This window comes from Chiloscyllium plagiosum, chromosome 22 (genome assembly GCF_004010195.1).
Source record: "Chiloscyllium plagiosum isolate BGI_BamShark_2017 chromosome 22, ASM401019v2, whole genome shotgun sequence".
Lineage (NCBI taxonomy): Eukaryota > Metazoa > Chordata > Chondrichthyes > Orectolobiformes > Hemiscylliidae > Chiloscyllium > Chiloscyllium plagiosum.
Window position 1 is genome coordinate 14,586,664 of NC_057731.1, and position 8,400 is coordinate 14,595,063.

Here is an 8,400-nt window from a genome sequence, read left to right on the forward strand (position 1 = left end):
CTCTGCTAGGAGGCGCCCAGTCTCCCCAATGTAGAGGAGACCACATCGGGAGCAACGGATACAATAAATGATATTAGTGGATGTGCAGGTAAAATTTTGATGGATATGGAAGGTTCCTTTAGGGCCTTGGATAGAGGTGAGGGAGGATGCAGTGGAGACCTATTCAGTCTGATCGGAGGAGCTGTCACTGCATTAACCCCACTATTAACAGAGACCTAACACTCCAGGTGTTACTCATGTCTTCAGAAGGCGTTAACCTTGCCCTTTTTATTATTTACAAACAGTTAAAAGAATTAGAAAGCCAAGTATTTTCATGCCATTCTGACCACACAACTTCTGAGTTGCCAAAGTAATGATACAGCTTGGGACCCTGATGCTGCCAGGAAAGTTTCAAAGTTGGTAAAAGATTACAGATAATTGCCTGGTTTGACATGGAAATTGACTTCCCATCACTATGGAGTGGGTTGCTGACATTGGACTCAGCTCACCTCTGTAGAGGAGCAGCTGAAGGTAGCAGCATGTTGACAAAGCAGCAATTCTACCGATTATATTGACTAACATACATTTTAACATACTTTCTATTAACCACAATCTGGCACTTTGCAAAGTAAAATGTCTTATTTTATTGGCAGGGAAGTTGGAAGAATAGAACTAGAAAAGGGAGTAGGGGGTGTAGACAGACCAGAGCTGGAAGCAAATAAGATACAAGCTGGAATGCAGTATTGGAAGATTGCAGGGCTGGCTAGAGTGAGATCACGGAGTTATTTTAAAATAGAAAACAAGCCTAAATGCCAACCTAATGAAGGATTTGTAGCCAGTCAACACTAGGCAGAACAGAACTGATAATCGAGAGACAGTTGTAGTTGAATGAAATGTGGGTCCTATGGAAAAAGAATGTTACAGCACTAAAGCAAACTGTTCAGCCCATTGAGTCTCCATCTATTCTGATCTCTACATGAGCCACCTGGTTTGAATCACACTATTTTGTTATCTTCTAAATTCTCCAGGATTCCTTCAGCAATAAAGTAACCGTGTTAATATTTATTAACAATGCTACCGATTTCAACTTAATTCTCAAGTGTTGGGAGTGGGTGCTGGAAAAGCGCAGCAGGTCAGGCATCATCTGAGGAGCAGAAGAATCAACGTTTCGGGCATAAGCCCTTCATCATGAATACACACTGATGAATTCCTGATGAAGGGCTTATGCCCAAAACGTCAATTCTCCTGCTCCTCAGATGCTGCCTGACCTGCTGTGCTTTTCCAGCACCACACTTTTGACTCTAATCTCCAGCATCTGCAATCCTCACTTTCTCTTAATTCTCAAGTGGTCAAGTTCAAGGACCACAAAACTAAGAAATAGGTTACACAAGTGAGGGATTTGACAAAGCAAGTTATTTTGAACATTTCAGTTTTCATACCTATTCCTATTATAATGCCTTACATTATTTGAAATCAGTGAAAATAATTGCCGGGAAATCAAGTCAGATTCCAGGGCCGGATTTTCATGGTAAGGGCGAGAATAGCTATGGGTAAGGGGACTGGATGAGGAGGGTGATGGTATGGAGGGGTGTCATATATGGGTCTGGAGGCATTAATACTGAGGAGTGGGAGAGTTTTTATATTGGAATTGCCTAGAGTTGGATATTTGGACCATTACTCTGTGTAATATATTAATGGCCTAGACTTGAGTGTTCATGGCACAATTTCAAAATTTGTTGATGGCACAAAACATGAAAGTATTATGAGTTGTCAGAAGATAATATTACATTTTTGAAGCGGGTTGGTTTAATAGGTGGACAAATAGCAGATTAAATTTAACACAGAACGCTGAAATGATTCATATTGGCAGGAAGTCTGTGGTGAAAGAATGTAAATCAAAGGATATAATTTGCAAAGGGAGTGGAGGAACTGGGTGTGTGAGAGCATAAAGCATTGAAGGTAGCAGGATAAGTTGAAAGCACAGCTTACAAACAATATGGAATGAATCCTGGGCTTTACCAATAGATGCAGAGAGTACAAAAGTTATGACCAAGTTATATATAAAACACTGGTTAAGCCTCAACTGGAGTATAGTATCCAGTTCTGGCCACCATGTTTTAGGGAGGATGTGAAAGTATTTGGGGTGGCACAGAAAAAGATTCACACGAACTTGATGCCTCATGGATAGACTGCAGAAGAGAATTCAGAGCTGTTTAAAATGATGAAGGGTCTGGACAGAGCTGATAGAGTGTAACTGGACAGAGTTTTCCAGCCCTTGAACAATGTGAGCAAAGACAAATCAGTTCAGAAAATATGGTGAAATGAGGAAAATGTGTTTCTTGATATTCAGGAGTAAAAGTCCATTTTTCACCCAAGATTTTAACATCAAACCAAGAATGTCACTAATAGCTGTGAGGGGTCTATTTACAGACATTAATATCTCAATATTATTCAATCTTGCCTCATTTACATATAGTTTGTTATATTCTGAGGCAGTGGAGAGAAACTAAAAGGTGCCAATTCCTGACATGAAAGTTGGCACAGGTACCTGGCAGCTGTAGATCACCAGCATCTTCTCCAGCTCTTGGTTAGCATTCCCCAACACCCCAGGCCTACATGCTCTGCCAACAGAGGTTGACATCAGCAAAGCATCAGCCTTATCACATCAGGACACATTCTAATACAGTTCAGAACTTCACTATGTATTTTGGATCTCATCAACAGCTAGTATTGCAATGCTGCTGTTAAGCTATGCAGAGAACAAAATGTATCTCCAGACTCTTAGATTATTTTCTTAGCTATCACTCACTTTGCCTACTTGGATGCTGACAGCACCTCTGCTTTTAGTACAGACAGATAGCCATGCAGCTTGTCATGTTTGGCAGCTATGAACAGACAAATGGACCAATGATAAGTCACGGAGCTGGTTTGTTGTCATTCAAGAAAGATGGGTGAGTGAGTAGGAAGGGTAGTGGACAGCAAGTGTTAGTAGTTTTGGGAAATGGAGCAGGTAAGAGCCATTGAAGGAAGACACTACAAGCAATATTGAGAGCGGTAGACAATGACACTTGATAAGAGGTAGGTGCAATGGCAGAGTTAGAGTAAGTGTGAGGTACTATCATTGTGGCACTTATCCTTGCAAAGCTGAGAAAGTGATTAATCATCTTTCAGCATTGCTGCGTGTTTGTCCAGACTGCAGACCACCCTGACCCAAGTGGCTACTTCTGATCAGGCTGGCAACATTTGTCATATTTTTCGTTATTTACTTGTGGGATTTGGGCATCGCTGGCTGGGCCAGCATTAATTGCCTGTCCCTAGTTGCCTTTGAAAAGGTGGGAGCAAGCTGCCTAATTGAGCTGCAGTCCACATGCTGTGGTAGACACCCAATGTCATTAGGGAGAGAATACCAGGAGTTTTATGCAGTGTCAGAGAAAGAACAGCAATATATTTCCAAGTCAAGATGGTGAGTCGCTTGGAGGGGAACTTGCAGGTGGTGGTGTTCCCATGTATGTGCCTCCCTTGTCCTCTAGATACAAGTGGCTCTGGGTTTGAAAAGTGCTGACTAAAGATCTTTGGTGAATTTCTGCAGTGCATCTTATACATAGAACACACCGCTACTACTGAGTGTCACTGGTGAAGGGAGTGGATGCTGGTGAATGTGATGCCAGTCAAGCGGGCTGCTTTGTCCTGAATGAGGCAGAGCTTCTTGAGTATTGTTGGGGTTGCACTCATCCAAGCAAGTGGGGAGTATTCCAAGACACTCCTGATTTGTGCCTTGTTGATGGTGGATAGGCTTTTGGGAATCAGGAGGTGAGTTAATCACTGCAGTATTCCTAGTCTCTGACTTGCTCTTGTAGACATTTTATCTGACAAGTCCAGTCAAGTTTCAAGTCAATAGTAACCCTAAGAATATTGATAGTGGGGGATTCAGTGATAGTAACACCATTGAATGTTAAAGCCTGGATATTGTCCAGATCCTGTTACATTTGAACATGGATTGCTTCAATATCTGAGGAGTCACAAATGGTGCTGAACATTGTTCACTGATGAGTACACATCCCCACTTCTTACGTTATGATGGAAGGCAGGTCATTGATGAAGCAGCTGGTGATGGTTGGGCCTAGAACACTATCCAGAGGAACTCCTGCAGAGATGCCCTGGAGCTGCGATGACTGACTTCCAACAACCACAGCCATCTTCTTATGTGTCACATATGATTCCAGCCAGTGGAGTTTGCCTCCTGATAGCCATTAATTCCAGTTTTAACTAGAGCTCCTTGATGCTACACTCAGTCTAATGCAGCCTTGATGTCAATCCACCTCACCTCTGTAATTCATCCCTTCTATGTTTGAATTAAGGTGTAATGCAGTCTGGAGCTAAGTGGCCCTGGTGGAATGCAAACAGATGAGTAAGAATATATTGATAGGGCAGTAATTGGCAGGTTGAATTTGTCTTGGATTTATACAGCAAAATAAATATATGGTTAAAACATGGTGCCTGCAACATGAACACCATAACACGATCACTGGCGAGCATTTTGCTGATGAGCACACGGCATGAGAGTACCATCAGGGAAAATGGTGCATACTTCATGAGTTAAGCAGTGGAAAATTGCATGAGAATAGCCTCTGGACATCAATAAGAGAAACCCTCCATGACACTCCTGGGATTGACACTTAGCTGACTTTTATTAACATTTAGCCCACTGTTCCCATTCATGGAAGGATCAAGAACCAGAGTTCATGGAATTAAAATATGTAGGGAACGAAGCAATGGTAATACTTGGAAACACATGTATACACAGCATGCCTGAGAGCGTACCATTTAATCATTGGCATTCAAAGGGTAGTGTGATCATTATCTGAAAACAAAACATTTCAAGGTGACAGGAGAATGATGGGAAATAGCAATTGCTCCGGTAGAAAGCATACATAGACATGACTGATTGAATGGCTACTTTCTATGTTGTAATCATTCTATGAAGAATCAGTAACTGGAAGTTATTTTAAAAATTGCAATTTTTTATTAGGCAGAGGGTGGAAGAAAATTTTTTCTATAATATTTTATCAAAGGAGGTGGTAAAATAGTTGGAGATCTAATGGGAAGAAGGCCGGCGATTGGACAAAGAGAATCTCACTTTAAGAAGGCCAGCACTACAGTACTGTGCCAAATGGTACATTCTGTACTACAGAATTCTGTGATTCTAGAGCTCAGCCAGGTTCCACAGTTGGATACTTAATATTGCAGTACCACTAATGCATAATGCAGTTTGAATTTGCTTATTAAATTTTCAAGTCTATTAGTGTCTTGGACAATGATTGAATGTTATTTAATGGCAGAACAAACAAGAGTATCCGGCTGTATTTGCTCACGACCAGGCATTAGTCAGGTATAAACAGTCTGTTTTGGAGTTATTCTATACATTCAGCACTGCTCCAGGTCGTTCAGGTTAACCTCAAAGTAACTTGTTGGTTGTAGTTGACGTACTGAAGGTACTGCAGTACCTTCCATCCATTTGCACCAATACTAAATTAATTTACTGATGCCATTTACAGTGCACTGACTCAATATTTTCAATAAAGATTAAATCTGGTTAAAAAACATACTGTTAATGAATCAGACCTGACATTTAGTGAAAGAAATGCTATTGTTTATGAAAGCTGCTTCTGGAATAATTACATTTCATGCTCATGAGCGTTATGTTCCAGTTATAGAGTTGCTTTAAGTGAAAGATGTAATTATTTGTTCTAAAAACAAAAAAAGGTTTAGTGGTAGAGAACTACCTCAAACATCCCTCTCTGAGCAACACAGATTTGTTAACTACCACAAGATCACAAGATCATCTGCAAAAATACCGCACAGCAATGATAGTCAATAAGTATCCTAACCCAAAGTGCAACCTATTCCACAGCTTTCTATTTATTTCAAATATATACTTTATTCATAAAAATCATCTATAAGTACATGCAAAGGTTCTAAATCATAGCTGTACAGTCTTTGAAGAGAAATAAAACAAACAAAATGTTGGAATTTTGACATTTCTCAGAGCTCCTCTGCAGTTGCAAAAATCAAAGGCATTTCCTACTTATGCAAGTAACTACTAATGTTCATTTTGAGGCACTTGGAGGGTCTGACAATGTCACAGACCCTCGTTATAGTTTGAATGAAAGACTCTAGATGCAGTCTTACCCCAACCCCTGCACTTAATAGCTGCAGCTATTAAGTGAAAGATACTTTCAAACACAATGTATTATCCCTAATGTCTACGTTACCTTTTAAAGAATATATTTACTGTGAAATCTGTTGTACTTATAGCTGTTGGATTTGAGTGCTGAGTTTTGTCATTTAAAATACCCCTTGATCTTGTAGATTCAAGACCTCTTTTCACAAGATTTCATTAAGTGAAAACTAGTGGCTCTGTACATTAGATTAATGTATTAGCAGCTGTGATTCTCAAGTCACTTGCTGTTGAAAAGAACCGAGATACTAGATTGGTAATGTTATACTGACCCTAAAGAAGTCACTCATAAACACTGTCAATCGCCCAACTTCTGATCAAAGAGCATCCATAATGCTCTGCTTACAATAAAGATTCATTTAATTAATCAGCAGTCCACTGACAGTTTCTTTCCCTCAAAATATCTTTCCCTCAAAGACACCTACAATTTGGTCACATACATAATCTCCATTTTAGCTACATTGTTATTGCATTGATTAGAGTAGATTCCCGACAGTGTGGAAACAGGCCCTTCGGCCCAACAAGTCCACACCGACCCTCCTAAGAGAAACCCACCCAGGCCCATTCCCCTACATTTACCCCTGACTAATCCACCGAACACTACGGGCAATGTACCATGGCCAATTCACCTAACCTGCATACCTTTGGACTGTGGAAGGAAACCAGAGCACCCGGAGGAAACCCACGCAGATACGGGGAGAATGTGCAAACTCCACACAGACAGTTGCCCAAGACGGGAATTGAACCCGGATCCCTGGCGCTGTGAGGCAGCAGTGCTAACCACTGAGCCACCGTGCCGCCACTTATCTTATTGTTAAATATATTTGCAGATAATACAAACATCCAGATCAAAAAACATCTTCAGAAAATGCATTGATTCCACTTCAGGTAATATTTTTCACATCCACCATTTCTTTTGCACGGTTTACATACAAGAACTTTTTTTTTTAAAATCAAATCTTAATGTGGTTTTATCTCCTTGATTTATTGAAGAAGCTAATGAAAATGTAACTGTTTTAATCTATGGAGACAAAGCAGTTTTATATAATTCTTGAACTATAGTATTCTATTATGAAATGAAGACTCTGCCCCTCTCATTTTGCACACACATTTCTTACTTTCAATCTCTTCATCACAGGGAGATCAGGCATTATCTCATTTGGAAAATGGAGAAGGAAGTCGAAAGAGAATTGCACCAGGCTATTTTCACAGTTTGTAGCAGCTGTCATCATTCACACAGCACTACCCCTTCCCCTACCTCACCCTAGTTCTAAACTTCCAGCTCAGCACTGTCCCCATGACTTGTCCGGACTTGTCCTACCTGCCTATCTCCTTTTCCACCTATCCACACCACCCTCTCCTCCCTGACCTATCACCTTCATCCCCTCCCCTACTCACCCATTGTACTCTATGCTACTTTCTCCCCACACCCACCCTCCTCTAGCTTATCTCTCCACGCTCCGGGCTCGCTGCCTTTATTCCTGAAACGTCGATTTCGAAGTTCTTTGGATGCTGCCTGAACTACTGTGCTCTTCCAGCACCACTAATCCAGAAACTACAAAAAAAGTACTGAGCTGGAGACACAGTGTTACTCAAACCCCACAAATAGGGGATAAACATTTCAATGTTAGAAAAGGGCAGTCATACAGAGACACACATACTCCTAAAAAAAAACAGCAGAATGAGGGGGAAGTATTTCTCAACTGATGTTTAATCGGGTAAGAAAAATATTCCTTAGTAAAGAACCATTGCTGAAAGCATTGATTGTTTTTGTTTTAAAAATGTTTGTTGCAAACTCAAATAGGTTAGAATGTTCGAGGAGAAAGTGAGGACTGCAGATGCTAGAGATCAGAGCTCAAAATGTGTTGCTGGAAAAGCGCAGCAGGTCAGGCAGCATCCAAGGAGCAGGAGAATCGACGTTTCAGGCATAAGCCTTTCTTCAGGAATGAGGAAAGTGTGTCCAGCAGGCTAAGATAAAAGGTAGGGAGGAGGGACTTGGGGGAGGGGCGTTGGAAATGCGATAGGTGGAAGGAGGTCAAGGTGAGGGTGATAGGTCAGACTGGGGTGGGGGGGGAGAGGTCAGGAAGAAGATTGCAGGTTAGGAAGGCAGTGCTGAGTTCGATGGATTTGACTGAGACAAGGGGGGGGGAGGGGAAATGAGGAAACTGGAGAAATCTGAGTTC